The 23,644-nt window shown below is 37.0% G+C and overlaps 1 pseudogene across 1 annotated transcript; it reads left to right on the top strand.

The window, feature by feature from the left end:
* Positions 1 to 4,831: 4,831 nt before the first annotated feature.
* LOC149157838 (asparagine--tRNA ligase, cytoplasmic 1-like) lies at positions 4,832 to 11,827 on the top strand (annotated as a pseudogene). The gene is made up of 8 exons (XR_016262009.1): positions 4,832 to 5,170; positions 6,986 to 7,219; positions 8,516 to 9,089; positions 9,267 to 9,452; positions 9,582 to 9,646; positions 9,712 to 9,859; positions 10,009 to 10,067; positions 11,349 to 11,827. The product of XR_016262009.1 is annotated as an asparagine--tRNA ligase, cytoplasmic 1-like (transcript).
* The last annotated feature ends 11,817 nt before the right edge of the window (positions 11,828 to 23,644 follow it).

Raw genomic sequence — 23,644 nt, 5'->3', positions numbered from 1 at the left:
GATCTCCATGTGATAAGTGTTTTTGTCTGATTCGGGTCCCCACGGGTTGAAAGATAGATGAAGGAATAATATAACATGAGCCAGTCCCCTCATGCCCCAAATCTCAATACTACCTTGAGAATGATGATGTCATATTATTTCATTTATTATGTTGATATGTCTCTAATAAAAATGTATGATATTATGATATTATGATGATATTTCATGATGGTGGTATGGGACATCTCATTCTACTATTTCCAGTGTTTCTTATGCCCTGGAATCGTGATGACAAGTTTAGAAGAAAGAAGGAAATTATGAATTATCTGTCAACCATAGATGCTTGACTTGGTGGCAAAGGATATTCCTATCTTGGTGATAAATGCCTACCTTGGTGGAAGATGATTTTCTTGTCTTGGTGACATATGCTTTCCCTGGTGGCAGATGATTTTCCTGTCTTGGTGACATATGCTTTCCTTGGTGGCAAATGATGTCCTTGTCATGGTGACAAATGCCTACATGTGATGTTCCTATCTTGGTGATAGATTCTTGTCTTATTGGTAGATGATGTTCCTATCTTGGTGATAGATACCTGCCTTGGTGGCAAATAATACTCTTGCCTTGGTGGAAAATGTATGTAGATGATATACATGTATTGGCGATAGATGCCTACCTAGGTGGAAGATGATATTATTATTTTGGTGATAGATGCCTACCTTGGTGGGAAGACGATATTACTATATTGGTGATAGATGTTTGCCTTGGTGGCAGGTGATGTTCCTATCTTGGTGACAGATGCCTGCCTTGGTGGCAGACAATATCCCCGTCTTGGTGACATATTCATATAGATGATGTTTTTGTCTTGGTGACAGATGCCTTCCTTAGTGGCAGATGATTTTCTTATCTTGGTGACATATTCTTGCCTTGGTGGCAAATGATACTCTTCTCTTGGTGACATATTCCTGCAAATGATATACCTGTCTTGGAACATATGCTTGTTCGGGTGGTAGATGATATTTCTATCTTGGTGATTGATGATTGCCTTGGTGGGAAGATGATATTCCTATTTTGGTGATAGATGCTTGCCTTGGTGGAAAATGTTGTTATCGTCTCGGTGACAAATTCTTGCCTTGGTGCCAAATGATATTATGGAATGATGATGTGCATGTTTAAGTTAATTTCAGGATGAAGTTCATTGAAGTGGAGAAGTATGTCATGCCCCAAATCAATTAAATTAACAAACTGCAAAAGAAAGACACAGGGAAAGACAAATAAAGACATCGAGAAAGAGAAATTAAGATAAAATATAATTATGACAAATGGAGCCTTGGAATCAAGTCCTTTATGATAGAATGACTCTATATAAGAAAGGGGTAAGTGAGAAGATGACATCTTTTTGGGGGTGAGAGGAAATACTTATTTACATCTGGAAAATAATAGATTGAAGCTTTTGGGATGCTGACTATTGAGTTGAGCCTATGGTTTGGAGGATATTTGTTTCCCATACTTTCGTTGTGGAGTTGTTGAAGTGGAAAGAATGAGCTAAAAATCTAATTCTTCAAATAAAGGTACACACCTTAGCCTTTTTTTTTTATGGTATTACAGAATTTTTGGGAAACAATGCAAAATATGCATTTGTGGGGATTCAAATGAATATTATAATAGTGAAAATGCATAAAGATGGCTTGTAGATGTGTAGGATGATCACCTTGATGAGAAATGTGAGAAACAAGGTCATCCAAGTATGCCTACACAATTCATTTGATGTTATGAAAAGCAGAAGCCATGGCTTGCTAGAAAGTCACCCCAACATTTTTAAGACCAAATGGTAGTTTCCTATATGCGAATGTACCCCAAGGACAAATGAAATTCATTTTATGATGACCCTCTAGTTTAATATGTACTTGGTTATAGCCGAAGAAACCATCCATGAAGGAAAATATCTCATTGTTGGCACATTCATCGATGATTTGATTAATGAATGGAGTTGGGTAGTTATTATTTGGACATACCCAGTTTAAATCCCCATATCTGATACAAAAATGAATTGTACCCTATTTCTTAGTGTCAGTAAAGATGTTAGAAACCCATTTTGTTAAGGGGACCAAATAGATGAACATAGCTTTGAGCATTTTTTTGACTTCTACTTTGATGGAAGCAACTTTGCAAGGATGGACTGAGTAGACCCATTATCAAAGTTTCTTAGCTCCTTTCATGATTTCATGCTCTACAATTTGAGGATTGATTCCAGTCATTTTTTTCGTAGGACCAAGCAAAAAAGAGACAAAATTATTTCAAAAGAGCAGTGTATGTAGCGATCTCATCTATAATGCAATCTGCTCCGATCATAATGTGTTTTCCATGACACCTGATTTTAGATAAATCAATGGGAATGACAGGTGAAATTTTTGTGAAGTTTCCTTCAAAGAACACATCATGTGTCATGGCAAGATCTTTCGCCCAATTGACATTTCACGATGACACAAGGTTGCGTAACTCGTCATTTAGATGTTCCAAACAAATGAGGAAAGATGATTGATGATGAGATTTTTCTTAAGGTGGATCAGAGATCATCATGGCTTCGAAGATGGATTGATAAGATGGCATCCTAGTATCGAGGAAGTCACGGAAACTAGAATGATCAACAACCCAAGCAGACAAGGAATAAGCATGAAGCTCCATGTCATGTCAAGAACTTAGCTCAGGGTCAGTAGTTGCCATTTGGATAGCTTGATAAGAAAACTCAATGGGGCTCAAAGGCATCTAATCGCCATACATGTCAATGTCCAAAGGGGAAGGGATAATCCCCAGATCATCAGATCCATCATAATCGTAAGTGACAAATGTGATCATGTTAATAGTGTTGAATGATTGTGATGCTTTAGGAGGAAGCAAGGGAAAAGTGCCCATTAACAAAGAGTCTTTCAACATCCATGCTCCAATACTTCCAATGGTAGAAGGGAATATCCCATAAATGGAATTGATTAACTCCAAAGAGTAAGATGAGTCACAATCTAACTCTTTTTAGTTCCAAAAATGAAGAGAAGACAAGTTGCTCAAATGTAAGAGTGGTGGCTTAAGTCTAGAAAACAATTTTCTCCACTACTTGTTTCCCCCTTTTTAAATTATACAAGCTTGAAAAAAATGAAGGTTATAAGGTAAGATAGGTGGAAATGACTGATTTTTTAAACATTTAGAAATCCCTTGGACCCCCTCAACTTTCTCCACCTGTGGTATCATAGCCCCTTTAAGCACTCTTGCCTCAATTAGTCCTATTATTTTATTAATTTCAAATACAAAGTATTCGAAAGGGTCAAACTGAGATTACATCCTTCCAATAGCATGAATGATGTCACCAATTATCTCTTACAATCTCAATTAGTACTACCACTTAAATATAACATCCTAGCTTATATATGCATTTCTTCTATTTGTTTGGGTAACTTATGCCTAAGCAAGTCCCATTTGTGCTTGCCTTGTTCCAAAAAGTGGCCCCTTTAGTCTAAGTTGGGGGTTATAAAGCTTCATGTTGTTTGTATCAATATTGTACATGAATATTTATTCAGTGAGAATTTAAAACTAATATTTTTTCCAACTATTTAGGGTGAGTTGAGTATGGCGTGTTAACAATTCGTTTTGTTCTATCTTGCCATAAGTGGTTGATAGCACATGAAACTGAAAGTCATTGTAAGTGTTCTTGTGGATGCCTGATTTATATTAGGTGCACGAGTTTGGATCAATAGCATTATCCTAGTGGTGTAAAGCAGGAAGAGAAGACTAACCTAGATTAGGACCATGGCATGAAATTTTCCAAGGGGTCAAAACCTCAAGACCAACAATTTAAATACTAGAGGCACATGGTTATTACAAACCATGGCCCCCTATCAAAGATTTGGTCTATGTCCTCCTTTGTAAAAACGATTGCCACAAACCTATCTTCTACTAGATACACATGATATTGATTCTTTGTGGATCAATCTTTAATTGTGTTAGATTTGTGCTTCAAGCGTTTTACATTGTCATCCATTAAATTTCCTCACAAAAGTTAATTCATGAAACTTCAAAACTTGATCATGAATTAAGGAAAAGAATATCTAACATTAAAACTTCATCATGTTGCTTAACTAAACATAATATTAATTAACTATCTCTTCAATAATCAAATTGTGTATGTCTTTAAATAATTTTTAAATACCAAAAAAATTATCTTTGATTTGAATCCACCACATACATTTTCATAAACCCACTTACAAACGATTAACTTGTTCAAAAATCATAAACCCATATTTTTCCATTAATATTGAGCTCTAAAATTTATTTCATATTATCTTTCGAATAAAGAATTTAATGCTTTCTTTATTATTTCAATTTCTTAAAGTGAAATTATTAAGTGGCCACTACCAAACCTCATTTAGGGGTTATTTATGAGAGCAAAAAAAATTTATTTTTATTTTTATTTTTTCCGTTTTATCTAAATTTAACGAGCATCTTATAAAAGAATTATCATTCGACTTAATCCATGAAAATTTTGAACTTTAAAATTGGGGAGTTTTGCCATTGTAAAACGACGGAAAAAACCTCACCAATCCACGTATTCACTTACCTCATATATATACTCTCACCTCAATGTTGTTTTGTGTAAAATTTAACGTTGCTTTTTGGTGTCTTTTAACCCATTCCAAGTGACTCACTAGCGGTATGAGAACTGTTTTCTGGGCTGTCAACTTTTTTTGAAAAGGCACAGTGTGCTCGATAGCCACGACGGGTAGCTTTGAAAGATATTCATCCGATCCCTGCGAGTTTTACCAGTCAAGGAAATAAGTAGAAGGAAATAAGTAGAATCTCTGTAGTGGAAGCATTGTCTCATCCTGGGCCAAAGATCCTGTTAGTGATATTGTATTGAATAATAGCCAGGGGGATTGAAATTGAAATGGGTACACAGGAGGAATCGGTTGCGACTCAAATGGGTGGCATGGCAGGCGGGAGCGGGGAAGACGTGGCGGGAGTTGAATGGGCGAAATATTCAAAGAGAGTTCTCATCAAAAGGATTGTAGGACGCCCTGACGGCGGCCAAGGATTGGTTGGACAGAGGGTGGTTGTGTGAGGATGGGTTAAGACTGGTAGAGAGCAGTGCAAAAACAGTTTCATGTTCCTGGAGGTCAATGATGGCTCTTGCCCTACAAATCTTCAGGTATGTATGATTATCTCTCTTATATATATATATACACTATGTTGCACAAGTTTCGGGTATGCGAGTACTTTCGATAAGCAGGAACTAGTATAGTATTGCTCAAATTTACAGGGACTTCAAGTTGGGAGTCGCAATAATAAAATATATTAAAATTTAACATATATTAAAAATAAAAATAAATAATTTATTTATTTCCATCTAAAATTTGCTAATCAAATTCTATCTTGCAAAGAAATATATGTAAAAGATTGAACTTTGAAACATTGCCAAAAAAAATCAAAATATTAAGCCATCAACAATTTCTCAATCAAATTCCTTCCGAGCAAAGAAACATGCAGAACTCCCAAAAGTCCCAAACCGGAAAAAGATTGTTATTACTCTATTATTAGGTGATTTCATGCAACGCTATATGTTAAGTCTTTGGTTCAATTCTTCACCCTTGATGTAACCTCACCAATATTATATATATTACATTCGCCCTTGAGGTAACCTCACCAATATTATATATATTACATCTAATTATAATAGAGATAAGAAAAAATAAAATATATATTAATAATAATTAAAAAATTGAAACAATAGAGTTTAAATCCAATGTTATTTTAGAAAGAGTTTGTATAATAAAATTATAAATTTCTAAGTTTATATATATTTTATACCTAAATAAATATGAAAATTAAATTAAAAATTGTTTTTTAATAATATTTATTTTCATAATTTCAACCATTTTTTTTCTTTAGTATTCCATCTTTTGTCCATTCAGCTCGTGCGTTAATGATGGTTTTGCCAGTGGCCAACAATCTTCCTAAATTATTATCTGTGTATATGAGGAGAATGAATAGCTTTCCAATAACAAAGATCATGATTGGCCAAACGCCTCATCTTCATTTGGATAGAAGGGCTTTCCATAAACAAGGTGTTTCTCTTAGTTTCAAACCCATATCCAAATCTAAACCCAGTGGCATACCCTTCCCTTTGTACAGTTCCATCAGTTTAAGCAGCACCCAAGCTGGCAATGTCAAATACACCTAAGTTTGCACTTATTCATCGCAGTGAAGCTCCCAAAACGCCAAAAATAGGTTGCAGTGAAGCTCCCGAAAAGCTCCAAAATACCCGTTGAAGCTCCTGGCAGTTTTGGAGTGTTTTCGATCAGTGCCCAACCCTCCGAGGAGCGGGGGAGCTTCGGGTACGTGATCTCCAATGCTTGGGCGTGGTATGCGTGTAACTATATATATAAACCTGGCAGATTGTATTTGCCACTTCTTGAGATTCAAAATTGGAATTTTATTAATAAAATCTCCATATGTAGTGACTAAGTCCATGTCTTTTCAATATTCACTGTACAGATAAGATACATATTTCACATATTGAAAGACCATAGTTCGGTTAATATACTGGAACATTAACTTGGTGGTGGCTTCTTCCCTTCTTCAGCAGGGGATGTCTTCTCTTCAATGAACACAAGAGGCTAGCACTTCAGCAGAGTAGTTTTTTCTTCAAAGACATTCTGTCTTCAAGAAATATACTCAACTGTTTTCCTCAGTCCTGTCCAATTTCCACTCAACCATAGTACTGTTTTTTTTTTTGTATAAAATTCAATACTGTTATGCTATGCTCACTTACTGCTTATATGCATAGTAGACTGCTAGGTAACTGTTGAAAATTTGTAAATCTGGACAGTTAGTTTTGGGACTATTTCTTGTTGAATTGGCAAAGTATGTAATATGTATCTATGACGAGACCACTTCTGCAAGCAAGTAGTAAGAGTTGAGTTGTCGTTTATGCTTATGTTTGTGTGGTGACTCGTGAGTGCAGGTGTTAGTGGACTGTTCTTCTGCTTCTCATAACCATCTCACAGCAACAGGTACATGCATTATGGCAGAAGGGGAGTTCAAGCAACCACCTGAAGGGACAAAGCAAAGGATTGAGTTAAAGGTTGAGAAGATTTTGGAATTGGGGACTGTTGAACCTAAATATCCAATAGCAAAAACAAAATTGTCTATGGAATATTTGAGGAGCTATACGCATCTTCGACCTAGAACAAACACGGTAGGTCTGGTTATTTTTGTCTGCAAATATGTCTAAAAATGCTACCAAATTGGACTATGACTTTTATTGTAACTCAGAGAAGCAAACTTTGGTCATACTTGGTTCCTATTTATTTTTGTTAATTTCTCATGGGCTGGGCTGATATTGCAGCAAAGAGAAACTGTCTAAATTAGTTGGTCATAATTTTAGGAGATTCTAGAAGCATTTTGCATTAAGAAGTTCGCAGGTCCCTGAGAAGTAGTTGTCTTTTAACAGATTGTTTAATTTTTGAAAGATCTCTGCTCATTTCTTAATGCAGCGGCCAGCCTAAGTTCCTTAAATCCACTCGAGAAAATCTTTCCTCAGAAATATGGTTGAAATGATATATGATCCTTGGTTTTCTGCATAAATAGGAAATCTGAGCTTGAAACCTCTTTTATGGCCTATATAGGATGAAATAATTTGTCCTTACTTTGAAAAAGATGTAAAGCTAGAACATTTAGGACTAATTTGTTTCTTGAGAAAATTTTTGGTCTCGTCTTTTTTCTCCACATTTTGCTTCATGGTGTGAAAGGTATACCCTTATCTCGCTCTTTGCTCCTTTGAGGGGGTTTGCATCCCTGGGTCTTTATAGATGCAAACTGGGCTGGTTCTTGGAAACCTCACTTCTTTAGTCCATTGACATTTAGACCTTCGTATCCCTTCTTTTAGATTCTCATTGCATGCCTATGGTCAACTCCCCACCAAAGCAATCAACAGGGTAGTTAGAGATGACATCTATCAGAGGTACATTCAGAGCACTTGGGTCTGGCCCCCTCAAATTCTTGACCCAAAGATGGCCTTTTCTAATGAGCATTTCATGCAGCTGGAGGACAGTCTTACTCTATGTTATGACTACATCAAGTGTCAGTGGGTTCATGGTCTCAATTTCCTACATCATCAATTGTTGGTTTGCTCCCATTACTTGTGGATCAAGATGGACCACCACATCCCTAGGGCTAAGAGGATTTGAGCTTCATACTTTTGTTTGTCACGCTTTCCTGTACCATGCAACAACTTCTATTTTTGTGTACCCCTGATAGAATTCTACCAGGCCAATTCGGTCCAAGCGTGATCTGGATTGACCAGTAACAAAATATTTTTAATCTGGATTGACCAGTAACTAAGTGTGATCCCTTTATGTATTTTTAAAAGAGTAATAATGGTGATACTGCAATGAGTTTGCAAGTTGCTTTTGTTTTTCTTCGATTTAATACCCTCTCTAATTATATTCATTTACCAGTGTTATCGCTTATATTTTCGGTGTATGTAATACAGATTTCTGCAGTTTCTCGAATTCGTAATGCACTTGCATATGCAACACATACGTTTTTCCAAAATCATGGGTTTTGTTATGTCCACAAGTGATTGCGAGGGTGCTGGGGAGATGTTTCAAGTTACAACACTATTTAGTGAGGCAGATAGGCTAGAGCATGAATTGAAAGCAAACCCTCCACCTTCTGAAGCTGATTTAGAAGCTACCAAGTTCCTTGTTAAAGAGAAAGGCGACAGGATCTCAAATCTGAAGGCCAACCAAGCTGATAAAGCAGCAATTGTTGCTGCAGTATCTGAACTTCGGAAGTCTAAAGATCAGCTCTTAAAGATGGAAGAAAGGTCTAGATTGAAACCTGGCATCCCACAGAAAGATGGGAAGATCGACTTTTCCCAGGACTTCTTCACTCGCCAAGCATTCTTGACCGTCTCTGGTCAGCTTCAGGTTGAGACCTATGCTTGTGCACTTAGTAGTGTGTACACATTTGGTCCAACATTCCATGCTGAAAATTCTCATACATCAAGGCATCTTGCGGAGTTTTGGATGGTTGAGCCTGAAATTGCCTTTGCAGATTTAGAGGTAAGACCTGTTATAAAATCAACACTTACTGTATGCATTTATTCTGTGCGTTATGGATTTTCTAACCAAATCCATTTTCAATTGAACTTGCATTTGCTTTCTACAAGACTAGTGAAAATTCACGAATTCTGAATTTGCTGGTTTAAGTATGTAATTGGCTGTTAACTTATTTTGCAGGATGGCATGAATTGCGCAGAAGACTATGTGAAATTCCTGTGTCAATGGTTACTTGACAACTGTTTTGATGATATGGAATTCATGTCAAAAATGTTTGATAAGGGTGCTATAGATCGCCTTCGTTCAGTAGCAAATACCCCATTTGCGCGTATTACCTACACAGAAGCAGTTCAGCTTCTAGAGAAGGTTAGGAATATTTTGTGACTTGGATGTATGCATACATTATAAATACTTAACAGTTTTGAGTTTGTGGGATTTCTAAATTTTCAGCCACAAGGACGGCTTCAGAATTCTGATGTTATTGAAACCAAACAGGTTACGGATAAGAAGTTTGATAACAAGGTGGTGTGGGGCATTGATTTAGCATCAGAGCATGAAAGGTACGTAAGACAGAAAGACGTACCTGGATATATTTTAAAGTCAAAATGAAAAATATTGCATTTAACCGTCTCAATTGATGCAGGTATTTAACAGAGGAGATATTTAAAAAGCCAGTGATTGTGTACAACTATCCAAAAGATATTAAGGCATTTTACATGCGACTCAATGATGATGGAAAGACTGTTGCTGCCATGGATATACTTGTGCCTAAGGCATGCTTCTTTCATCTTGTCATTCAGTATAACATGAATTTGTTAACATATTGAAGCTGGTTAATGATAATAAGTATTCGGCTTTAGCATATGCTTGCAGTCTTATTCTCATTGTTTGGACAGAAATTAAGGTGGCGTATTCTTCACAGGTTGGGGAATTGATTGGTGGTAGCCAAAGAGAGGAGCATTATGAAGTCATTGTAAGAAGGTACAAGCACTATGCTTTTGTGTATTCATTTTTTGTAAATTACTTCTTCAAAATTGCAGTACTTTTTGTTTCTGCCTAACGTGCTATGTATCAACAATTGGAAACAGAAAATTGATTTTCAGAATTAGAAACACCTGGGGGGCCATACACTTAGCAGGAGTGACAGGAAACAGAAAAGAAAACTTCCATAAAAAATAACTTAAAAATAACACTTCAATGACACAAAATGCAACTTCATGTATAGATGGTAATCTATAGATTCTTCATATCAAGTTTCAAATATAGCTAGCTATCACATCATGATTCAGATTCATTAAAGCTGCTACTACTCTCTCTTATGTTGCTGCTATACTGCTTTCTTCAATGAAGAATCAAATTTCTTCCTCCATGGATGCTTTTTAATTTTGTGTTGACTGTAACAGTTAGTAGCATAGGGTTCGCTAGTGACATTGACAACGCAGAGCTGAGAGAACCCAGAAGGCATGACGCCAATAATGCCAGTGATGGTAGTACTGAGTGAGTGAGGATGCTACCACATCAACCTGAGGACTTTTACTCCAAAGGCAGCATCTGGTTTGGAAATGCTTTTGGTATAGGTGATACTTCGCAAACGACCTTTGTTTCACAATTGTTATCCATGTGGGATAAGTCACCACACACCCAACACACGCAGCACAAGAGTAAAATATTAATGTGGAATAGAATCCCACCATTCGATATGCCACTGTAGTAATAGCTTATAATCAAATACATATAGAACAGCCACAAGACAGAGAGCCCACGAGGCATGACTGATTCCACCAAAAACAAACAATGGTGGCAAAAAACCATAAGAAATTGTTGGAAACTTCGACAGAAATTTCTCAGTAGTTTTAAACTTAAGTTTCTTGGCATTTTTCTGTTTCCATTACACATGCACGGGGTAAAAATGTTTAGTTCTCTGCAGAGACTGTACCATGAATGTCAAGATTAGAAACAAAATGATTATATTGTTGCCGGTTTTATGCATGACTGATATAATCGAAAATAAAAATTGCAAGAAACTGTTGGAAAATTCCACAGAATTTTGTCAGTAGTTTCTGACATGGAAAAGTTCACAATTTTCTACAATTCTGTAGTTTTGTCAGTTATGCTTCATGAATAAGAATAAGAAGAGGACCTAGGTTATTCCTGGTTTTGTGGCGAGCCACTTTCCCGGCTCATTTTATGTCATGGTGTTATTTACTTAACGTTCTGGTTGTCAACAATTGATCCCCTTGTGATTCACGTTTGTAAATGTAGGCTAGAAGAGATGGGCTTGCCAAGAGAACCTTATGATTGGTACTTGGATCTACGTCGATATCGAACTGTAAAGCATGCTGGATTTGGCCTAGGGTTTGAACGTATGGTACTTTTTGCAACTGGTCTGGAAAATATAAGAGATGTCATCCCCTTCCCTAGATATCCAGGGAGAGCTGATCTGTGAACATGACAGGTTCAATTGTATTTTTCGTCTTACACATAATTGATTGACTGAAGATAATTCTGTGGTCGAATGGGCAAAATTGTGTTCATAACCTGAACTGCCAGTGCGCTAAGCAGTACCAGATTCGGTTTTATTTCCAATTTTGCTACGGTAAATCTTATAAAATGTATAATTCTAAATCTGTGTCCTTGTTTAAGATATTATTTATTTGTATATCATATAATATCCCGTTAAAGAAGCAATGGTCTCTGCCTTAGATGTGGCAGTAACTCCTAAAAATGCAACCAATTAATGGTCTCATGTACAAATGATGGTATCCACCTCGTTTCTTAGATATTGTAGGAGGATAAACATTAGGAGATGAAATGGTCCTTTTACTGCTGCTCCAGGCTGTCAAGTTTATAAATTTGTTTGGACATGGCACTTGATGTGATGTTGGAAAAATAATGTAGCGTAAAAAAATAATTTCATTCTATAAAAGGGTCTAGTATGGCTTACACCTGTGGAGTGGTTGGAGTGGGGAAGGATTTAATAGTTGATGTCATTTTTAAAAAAGGAATGGTTAGGGTTTGTTGGGGTAGTTCAATTGGTAATGGTTGTGGAAATGAAGTTTTGTCAAATTTGAAATTTTGGGCTATCCTCTGATCATAGTGAGAAGTTAGACATGATGAAAATGTAGCGTTACTAGGAAATTATATTAATAAAAAAAAAATGTAAAATTTGAGTACAAAAATTCTAGAAAACCTATATCATATATATATTTTTTCTGTAAACTGAGGTAAAATTCTATCACCTATATCATATATTAATAATAATAAAAAAAATGCAAAATTTAAGTGCGGGAATTCTCTAGGGAACCTATAAGATTTAGGTTGACACACGCAGAACAACTCAAAATCTTGTCGGACTTTCACAATCTACTTACCGCACAAAACTGATCCACTTGTAAGTTTTCCCAGAAAAAAACCCCGAATTCTTATAAATTTACAAAACATCCTCACTTTAAATTTTCTTTGACTGCTTTTTCACCTTCCCTGCGGAATTTTTCATCTTCTTTTAATCTGGGTCCAAGCTCCATTTCGTGCTACTCCGCCAGTGATATCTATGTTTGAAGAAAATTGAACATTAGAATCCACTTTGCACTCCAGAGGTGGGGAGATGCCTCTGTTGGATCCACCCACGATATTATGTTTCCAATGCTGTTTACAGGGGTCGCGAATTAATTAATCCAAGAATCTAGGAGATTTATTTAAGCAATGGTAAATGCTATAAATATTAATATAGGCTTGAATCTTTATAATAAGTTGAGCAAAGATTCTATAATGGTTTATTAGGTGAGAGCTTCACTTGACGCCCATTGAATAGAACCTAGGGATTAAATTTGTTTAGTTCTGATTGGAATTAGAGTTAGTGCTAATCCACATGTGGTGGCAAGGTAGGAGAAGAGACTCTCGGTTGACATAAAAACATAAAAAGAGTAGCATAAATTTTGAATGTGATTGGCTTAATAATAATGAGTGTAGATTTGTTATGGAAATCTACACTGAGTATATTAATTATTTTTCGTGGTTTGATTAATTAGGTGTGGAGACATAATGAAAATGAGACTTATCATTGAAGGTGTGTTTCCCAATGTTAACCAATTGATGTTGATTAGTATGCTTTACATGATAGGGAAATGAATGATGCACACATTAGAGGCAATGACTTTGGTGGATTGGCCTCAAAGCACTTTAACCACATGAGTTCATGCAAAGGATGTGGCAAGAATGGATCTTGAGACCTCTCATTGAAATTGATCCTGGGGTGATATGGTTGAACCAATTGAGGCATTTTTTAGGGGTTTATTGTATATATAGAGAGAGATTAAAAGGTCACATTATTTACACTTTCACATTATCGCCTACTATATTTTAGGTCTCAAACATTTTGAGCTTATTAATATGTTTTCTTTTAGTGCATACTCATGTGTTTTTTTTTCAAATGAAAACCTTGCAAGACCCCTTGTTCATTGGAATATATGAATTTGAGGGTGCCTTAACCGCTAGTTAGAAGAGTAGTTGGTAACCTTGAGGGACACGACTATATTAATATATGACATATGGCTTCACTATGATATCACCAACTATGAAATTTTTTTATTTTTCACTATATAGTCCTCTAGTTTCTTTCATACTAGTAAAGTAAAATAAAAACTCCTAATATACATCAATTGATTATTCAAAATTGAATCCCATCATTTATAAATGAGATCCTCTCAACAAGAAAACATTATAAAATAAGTAATAATCCTTATGCGTATGGTCTCGACGAAAGAACTATCACAGAGTCCCTTTGTATTTCCCAGATGTGCTAAATTCTAGGATCCACAACTAATCCATATTTAGATAATCCATCAACATATCCATTCCATTTTGTAAACACATGCATAAAATTGACATCAACAACCTTTATAATAAGAATCTCTTCAATTAAGGAACTCAGAGTAATATTTTCACGTGTTTTTTCCCCAACATCTGATTAATTACTAGTAAGGAATACCCCATGATCTAAATCTTTTGAATACCCCTTGGAACTTCCACTTTGAAAATAAATTTAAGGGATAATATTTCTCCTTTACTATTTGTTCCACCCCTAGTACTCTAAATTTTATATATTGGGAGTTAAAAAAAAGAATGCCCCCCTATAACACCTATTTGAGGTCCCCCCTAGGCCACCCCATCAAAGTCTACACAAGTTCTTAAGTTGTCTATGGATTCACATAATGGAAGTATCTTCTTCACATATCTTGTATAGAGGACATCTTTCAAGTCCTTGCTAACTCCTCCTTTGCATAAAATTCCATATAGGGACTCTTTGGTTTATGGCTAGCTAGATGTATAGTTTTACATTTAGGAGGCATTTGAATCTCCAAATCCCTTTAAATTGCTACCTCTTCTCTTTTGGTTTTTCTTTTGTTGGAAATGTAACTAGTTTCGGTATAATTGTTGTTGTACTTATTTCAATATGTAATCTATGTAACAAACAAAAGAAGAAAATAAAAGTTATTATTTTAAAGCATGGGTTTCATACTCATTAGTGATGGTCTTTTAGGTAAAACCATGTTCTACATGCTTCTAGGGTTTGTTAGGTCTTAGGATTTATTGTCATGAGTTAAAGAAGTCAACATCATATTTATAAGATTGTAACACCTTCCCCCCACATCTACCCAAGTAACCAGCCAACTTGGGTAAACATGAGACGAGAGGCTATTATGATCAGATTCAACCTCCTATGTGGTCTTAAGGAAATGGAATTGATGGAAACACAACATACAAACCTTCCACATCAGCTACAGGACCCATGAGAACCATCCCAACACTTCAAGCAACTATCCCTTGGGTCTCACTGAAGTTTTTGACCACTTGACCTTTGGACGTTTTCATACTATAGGTTTGACAATGTCTAGGAGACCCTGGACTCTATCATACTATAGGCATGCCAGCGTCCATGGATTATTTTGTTCAGTTTTGTGCCATCGTCCCCAGGGTTTAAGCCACTTTTTCAGGCTCAGAGCCTAGGTCACTGCCCAGAATGGAATGACACCTTCAGAACAATAAAATGATAGGGAAAAAATTATGCAAAAGCAAATAATTGAACAAGCCCTTAACCAAACCCCTACTAGCCATGGCAGACATTTCGTCAAACATATCAAAATATGTAATCTACAGGTGTAAACAATAGATTTAAGCATAGGATCTCATACTTATCTGAGAATCGCTAAGAACCATTCTTCCCTCATTTCATTTACTGCATTATCATTTATTAGGTCATAAATGCATTGTCCATTCATTTACAAGTAAAAACATGATGAGAGCCATACATAGCCACTGTCATAAAAAACATACATAACCAACATAATAGCAGCAAAAATATCAATGAAATCACAACCATATGATCCACATATAAACAGGTGTAATACTCATAGAAATACAAGGAGAAATAACATTTCATTAATGACGCAAAATCCAAACTCGGGATGGGACTACCATGTTCCAACCGACCATATAATAGTTGAGCCAAATCTCTCATCAGCCATTCACCCCCATGCCATATTCCAAGCATGAATGTGGGACTTAAACCAAAAGAACCAACTATGGCATCTCGAGGCTAAACCACCTTACCCTCATCAATAGAAACCAAGCTTTACTGTAATCCATCTTGGTTCACTAGGCCAACACGATAAACATGTCATAATAGGATTTACCATGATCTCCACCCGATCACAAGGCCAAACAAGCATGAATGCAATCGTATTTCTCCACCTACAATGTGAGGAGTTTTCCTATTTCCTAGTCTCTAAGGCTTAATCGTAATCTAAACCTGGATCACTAGGCCTTAAATTGAGACCCCCTCTCCAGGTTTTACCACATATCCCAAACCTGAGATTACTATGCCCAACATAGAGAAAACCACCTCTTGGCTTTACCATATATCCTTCCATTCACCAACAATGATTCTTAGGCCCAACGAGGAAACACAATCTTGGCTTTACCGCAACCCACAATTTGGCTCATGGGTCACTAGGCCATTGGCTTTACTATGATCCACAGTTCGGTTTAGGGACCACTAGGCCATGTGCTCTATCATTCATATATCCACCTCACCAAGCTTTGAATCCATCTGGCAATCCAACTCAACCAAAACATGAGAACCCCATCACACCATGACTATCTGGAAATGGAAAGGCTAGGTTGAAAACACTATTACACCTGGTAAAAACCATGCCATAACAACAAAAGAACCACATGCAATACCATGCATGTCAAATATAGCAAGGAAAAGACACATGCAAATCAATACGTGCAAATAATCCTACTGTACATGCTTTATGTTGCCTTTCCCTGATTGATATTTGCTTCCACTTGCCTTCTTTACCTTTTTTGATCCAATGCCAAAATGCTCCAAGAAAACTCTAAGTTTCCAAGAGTGAGAGAGAGAGAGAGAATAACGAGAGAGCTCCAAAACTAAACTGAAAAAAGGTTACAAACTGATCCTTAGAAGCCTTTTTATTAATCAGACCTCTATTTTCTTCATTTTCCAATATTTTTCTTCATTTTCCTCCTCACATGCAACCTATGATCTTTCACCTTCCTTTTCTCCTAATTTCTATTATTTTCATAAATAAGTGTGTCAAAATGCCATTTTGCCTTTTCAAATCCTTAGCCATTGCCTTTGCCAATTTCCTTAGCCATAATAAACCGAAATGAACACCCACACTAGGATGTCTTGCCCAACATTCAGCTTGGAATAAGTGTACCATTAATCGTGGTTATTATTTTTCCTTTATTGACTTTTATTACATGGAATTTTCACCAGGGTTGTTACAAAACCCTCTCCGTTGGGGTACACTGTCCTTGGTGTTCAACCACACCTATACCTCAACAAAGCTGTTGAAAAGCAAACATATTTCCCATGGAGCTTTATAACATAGATCGATGTGGTATATACAATGATCACCCTGTTGAAAATCAAACCAACATGACAACATAACAACATGACAAAATAATGACATGACACCCATACCGCTTACTGGAGCTTTATAACATAGCTCATGGAGCTATTTACATCCATATACATATGTACATATACCAAAACATCATCAAACATGTACCAAAACATATACCAAAACACCATACCAAAATTTATTTGCCTCAATCGGCAAACAATGAAGGATACAAAGCCCGCATCTGATTCACCATCTTCCATGTAGCTTCATCGGGCCCAAAGTGCTTCCACTGCACTTTATCTTGCTTGATTTCTCGGTTTCGGAGCATGAGCACCTTTTTCTGCAATATAGACTGAGGCTTTGGCTGGAATTCTCCATCTGGTTCCACCTGCAATACTTACCAGTCAATCACACGATCAACATCTTTAACATACTTCTTAAGCAATGACACATGGAAAGCATCACAAAATTTCACTGTTGGAGGCAGTGCAAGTCGATAGCCTACTGGCCTAATCCTCTCAACAATACTGAAGGGTCCACAAAACCGTGGTGCCAACTTGACACATGATCTAATCCGTAAGGATCTCTTCCTTGGTTTGATGCACAAATACACATGTTCCTTAACCTGTAACTCCTTGAAAAACTTGTTCCGATCTGCATAGCTCTTCAGCCTATCTTGTGCTTCCTTTAGATTCTTCTTGATTACCTGCATTTCTTGTTCCATGTCTGCCAACATATCTGGTCTAATAAGTACCATGTTCACTGGATCACTCCAGCTGATGGGAGTATTGCAACTCTATCCATACAATGCCTCGAAAGGACTCATCCTCAATGAATCCTAATAACCATTGTTGTATGAAAACTCAACCAAGGAAAGATTCTCCTCCCACTTCCACTGTTGATGCATCACATACATTCTCAACATGTCCTCCAATATCTTTTTGACCCTCTCTGTCTGTCCATCTATCTATGGATGATGAGTTGTATTGAAGGCCAACTCTGTGCCCAAGCCTGCAAATGATTTCTTCTAAAACTTGGAAGTGAACTTTGCATCCTTGTCTGACATAATATTCTTTAGAACACCATGTAATCTGACCACATCTCTGATGAATACCTGTGCTACATCGCTAGCTGAGAATGTAGACTTCACTGGAATGAAATGTGTAACCTTTGTTAACTTGTCCACAATAACCATGATGGAATCATGTTGTCTCATTGTCTTCGGCAATCTTGTGATAAAGTCCATAGAAATGAACTCCCATTTCCACTCTGAAATTGCAATTGGTTGTAGCAGTCCACCTAGAAGTTTACACTTTGCCTTTACACGCTGAAAATCAAAACACCTAACCACAAACTCTGCTACATCACTCTTCATATTTAGCCAATAATAGAATTTCTTCACTGTAGTCAATGTCTTATGATAACCTAGGTGCCCTGAGTATGCTTTCACATGAAACTTTCTCAAGATCACCTTCTTGAGATCACTACTATTTGGTACATATATCTTGTCTCTGAATCTAACCAATCCTTCTATCGTAAGACAATAGTCCACATCCTGTGCACCTTCACCTATACATGTACCTACACCTGTGATTGTACTACCACTTGTACTTGTACCTGCACTATGCTGCAACATGTGCACAATCTCCATATACCTAACATCTTACTGACCTGCCTGCAAGATCCTATCATGTAAGTCTGTCCCATAGGAGCTCATAGATGTTAAGTGATTTACCTGTATTCGCTAGATGAAAGCATCTGCCACCTTGTTCTCCTTTCCTTTTATGTACTTGATCTCGAAATCAAAATCACTGATTGTGGCCAACCATCTAGCTTGCCTAACATTCAGATTCGGTTGGTCAAACAAATATCTCAACCCAATGTGATCACTCATCAATGTATGCCTCCAACCAAAAAGATATTGTCTCCACATCTTCAATGAATGTATGATTGTTGCTAACTCCAAATCATGTGTTGGGTAGTTCGGCTCGTGCTCATTTAGTTTCCGCGACTCATAGCATACCACCTGTCCATCCTGTATAAGGACTCCACCAAGTCCTCTCTTGCAAGCATCTGTGCACACTACAAACTCTTTGTCCAGGTCTGCAATCTGTAACACTGGCGCATGTGTCAACAACTGCTTAAGTTGCTCAAAACTAGCCTCACACTCCTCTATCCATTTAAACTTCTTACCCTTTCTCTATAATGATGTAATAAGATAAGAAATCTGTGAGACGTTCCTGATGAAACTCATGTAATAACTTTCCAATCCCATGAAGAAACTCACCTCATCTACATTCCTAGGAGCTACCCACTCCATGACGGCCCTTATCTTTTCTAGATCTACTGCAATGCCCTCCTTGGAGACAAAATGTCCCAGGTAACGCACCTTAGTCTGAAAGAAACTAGCTGAGCTTAGCATACAATTGATGCTCTCCGAATAACCTCAACGCTGCTGCTAAATGCTTGACATGCTCTTCCTCATTTTTAGAATATATCAATATGTCATCAATGAACACGATAACAAACTTATCCAAATATGGACGCAACACACTATTCATCAAGCACATAAATGTAGCTGAATCATTAGTCAAACTGAATGGAAATAAAACAAACTCATAATGCCCATACCTGGTCTGGAAATTTGTCTTGTAAATGTCCTCCTCTTTTATGCGTACTTAGTGATATCCTGAGCTCAAGTCGATTTTAGAAAACACTGCTGCTTCCTTCAGTTGATCAAACAAATCATCAATCTTCGGTAATGGATACCTGTTCTTAATAGTCACTTTGTTCAACTACCTGTAGTCAATGCATAATCTGAGAGTTCCATATTTCTTCTTCACGAATAATAGCGGTGCGCCTTAAGGTGATCCACTTGGCCTAATGTATCCTTTGTCCAACATTTCCTTCAACTACAAATTCAACTCAACTAACTTAGGTGTGCTCATCCTATAAGGTGCCTTTGATGCTGGAGCTTTCCCTAGCACTAACTCAATAGAAAAGCATACTTCTCTGTGAGATGGAAACTCTGAAATCTCTTTGGGAAACACATCCTGAAACTGTTGTAGAACTGGGTACCTGTTCAAAACATCTGCATCCTCAACTTCTTTAACCTTGTCACTAGAAATACGTATAAAAAATAACACACACCCTTTCCTGCGATTGCACTTTTCCTGCATAACTGTCACCATCCTAACTGATGTGTCTTTCTTCTTTCCCTGCAAGACTCTTGGTTCCCCATTGTCACCCACACGCTCAATTTATTTTTCATAACAATCCACCTTGGTTCTATGAAGATATAACCAATCCATGCCCAACAACATACTGTATGATCCCAATAGTAATACATCCAAATGTGTCGCGGCAGGCATACCATTCAAATCAAATGCGCAAGCTCTTACCCAATGATGAACTCACTTCTTTGTGCCTGTAGCCAACTGCACTAACCAAGATTTTGCATGCAATTCCTTATTCAAACCACACTTACCCACCAAGTTAGGACTAACATAGCTATAATTAGATCTAAGGTCAATCAAAATAGAAATAACTTGATCACAAAGCGTACCATCCATCTCAATGATAGATGCCTGATGATCTTCGTGTTTGTTATCCAATGCTGCATAAATACGAGTAACGCTCTGACCAACATCCCCAACAATCTATGCTCTTGCGCACTACATATCTAAGGCCTACCACCCTGATTCCGTGGACAATCTCCCTTAAGATGCTCTTTACCACATGTCCAACAGTCCAATTGACCAGTACCATCACCTATATGTTACTGTTGTGACCCATGTCCCTGTCTAGCTGCATTAAACCTCTTTTGTGGTGCCACATTTTCTTTCTCATTTGCATTCTAAGGCCTTGTTATTTTCAGTTGCCATTTACCTTTGCCTTTGTATTTTCCCTTCCATCCTTGTTGAGATTCATTCTTACGCTTTGACTGTTCATAGCAATGCTTCGATTTCTCAATAACTTCCTCAAGTGACTGAGCCTCATCATACTCAATCCGATCTCTAAATGCTAATAGAAATCCGTTGAAAAATCATCGAACTTTAGCCTTTTCATCTTCAAGATATGGTGCATACCTCAATAGCTCCAAAAACTTAGTCGTGTACTCTTCATCTATCATTGATCCCATCTTTAGCTCATAGAATTCTTTGGCCTTATTTTCATAGTACCTTTCTAACAAGCATTTCTTCCTGAAAAGCCTCTTGAACTCATGCCAACTCAAGTCATCTGTCTTGATGTCTTTGACCCGCTTCACATCTTCCCACCAAATGTTTGCTTTACCTTTCAAGCTGAAGATAGCAACTCTGGCCTTTATGTTATTTGTGTAATCATGCAACTCAAATAATTTGTTCATCCCAAGTATCCAAGCCTCGGCATCTTCTGACTTATTCACATCTCCATCAAAAGTAGGTGGCTTTGCTTCCTTAAACTCATCTGGAAAGTATCCCCTATCACTCCTCCTGTACGGGTGATAACGATGACGATCATGATGTTTATTAGAATCAAAACTAGAATAATACCTGTATCCATCACCTCTCCTATTGGGAATATCCAACAACCTGCCATCTCTATTTGAAATGTGGCCACCATGAGACCTACTGCCATATGCCCCATTAGTTTTGTACTCTTGCTCATGGCTGATCCGAAGTGGCCCTTGTCACTGCAATTCTAACAAACGCTAAATAAGTATATCATTAATCTCTACCTTCATCTTGTGTGCTTGTATGATTCTATCATTGTTTGCCTTATAACTCCTTATTTCTTCCTTCAAGCTTTTCAATGTGTCTGCCAAATCAGAAGAGTGCCCAATACAACGCGACTCATCTGATTCATAGGGAGAGTCTTTGTAGTCTACCATCTTATTAGTCATTTTTATCTTTCTCCTGCAAGACATACTATGTCAACTAAACCAAATCACAAACCAACGTACCTTAGCATAGGTCAGGGATGATACCTTATATGCAAGATCACCAAATTGTCGTGATACACATATAACATAATCATAACAGCATATAGACATATACAAATAGGTGCATCAACACATAACATCATTCTAGCTAGAGTCCATTCATCAATGCATGACCATATCAATTACACATACCATGACCTCATGCATGAAAACAACCATTACATCATTGTACACATGGCCACATGCAAACACAAACATGCATAAACAATGTGTAATCAACCACACTCCCACATAAACACATATAATCAAGCATGAATGAACAATACTTGAAACAAAGCTTACAATAATGATACATGTAACCAAACATACAAGAATGTAACCAAGCATACAATAGTATAACCAAGTATGCAAAAATGATACATGTAAGAAACATATAACAACAAGTAACCAATCATACACTCATGACGATGCATCCCACAACAACAACCTCAACTTCCACATGGTGACATTACTACGACCATGATCAACACCATGTAATGCAATAAGCACATGGAATGCAAGCATAAGAGACACATATGCAACCGAAATGCATGCATGACCAACACACAGAACCCATCCAGTCTAAGGGGTGAACCATGCTCTGATACCACTCTATAACACCCTCCTCCCATATCTACCCAAGTAACCAGCCAACTAGGGTAAACATGTGATGAGAGGATACTATGATCAGAGTCAACCTCCTATGTGACCTTAAGGAAATGGAATCGATGGAAACACAACATATAGACCTTCCACATCAACTACAGGACCCTTGAGAACCATCCCAACACTTTAGGTAGCTATCCCCTAGGTCCCATTGAAGTTTTTGACCACTTGACCTTTGGACACTCTCATACTATAGGCTTTCCAGCACCTAGGAGACTTTGGATGCTCTCATGCTATAGGCATGCTAGCATCGAGGGACTATTTTGTAAAGTTCTGTGCTAGGGTTCCTGTTTGGTCAATTTAGTGAAGTCTAAATTGCAACTTTTAAATGTCAACCCGAGGCTCGTAAGCTGATGAAGTGAGGTGTACTATATGTACTTAGATAACTGTTTTCTTAATCTTTTGTCGTTTTTAGCTTTTTAAGTTTGTTTTCGAATGTATCTTTCCTACTGTGATGTGATGGAAGTAATAAAGCAAGTGAAATGTGGATGATTGTGGTGATCTCTAAATGATTTCTTCAAAACTTGAAAAGTATTCTACAAGAAAGCTTGAACAACAACTGCAATAAAATCAAAGCTTAAAATCAAATAAAGGACTAATGGCATCGGCCCAGTATCTCTGCTGCTGATGAAAATGAAAATGAAATTTATATTAACTCAATTAAAAGCAAGAACAACTACTTTACACTATTTTAACTCTTCATTTAAATCTAATCAATGTGAAATTTAAGTGAGACAAATCACACTATTTTAACCTTTTCTTAATCATGTGAGAACAATTATGAACAGGTCAGTAATGTGAGTCTTAAAGCAAAATAAACCAAGCTGCACTAAGTGATGTTTTGGCTCCAATAAAGTTAGTTGATTATAGCAAAAGAACCATCAATAAATGAACAACTTGATAACTACTGAGCAGAAAGTAAAGTGCAAGTTAAAGAAATGACAGTAAGGAAAATCAAAACTGCAAAACAATGAATGTCAGCAACATAGACAAGACGA

Source organism: Pinus tabuliformis, chromosome 5_2 (genome assembly GCF_031772625.1).
Source record: "Pinus tabuliformis cultivar Carrire ecotype Pingquan chromosome 5_2, CPIR1, whole genome shotgun sequence".
Taxonomy (NCBI): domain Eukaryota; kingdom Viridiplantae; phylum Streptophyta; class Pinopsida; order Pinales; family Pinaceae; genus Pinus; species Pinus tabuliformis.
This window is presented reverse-complemented; position numbering and strand designations above follow the sequence as displayed.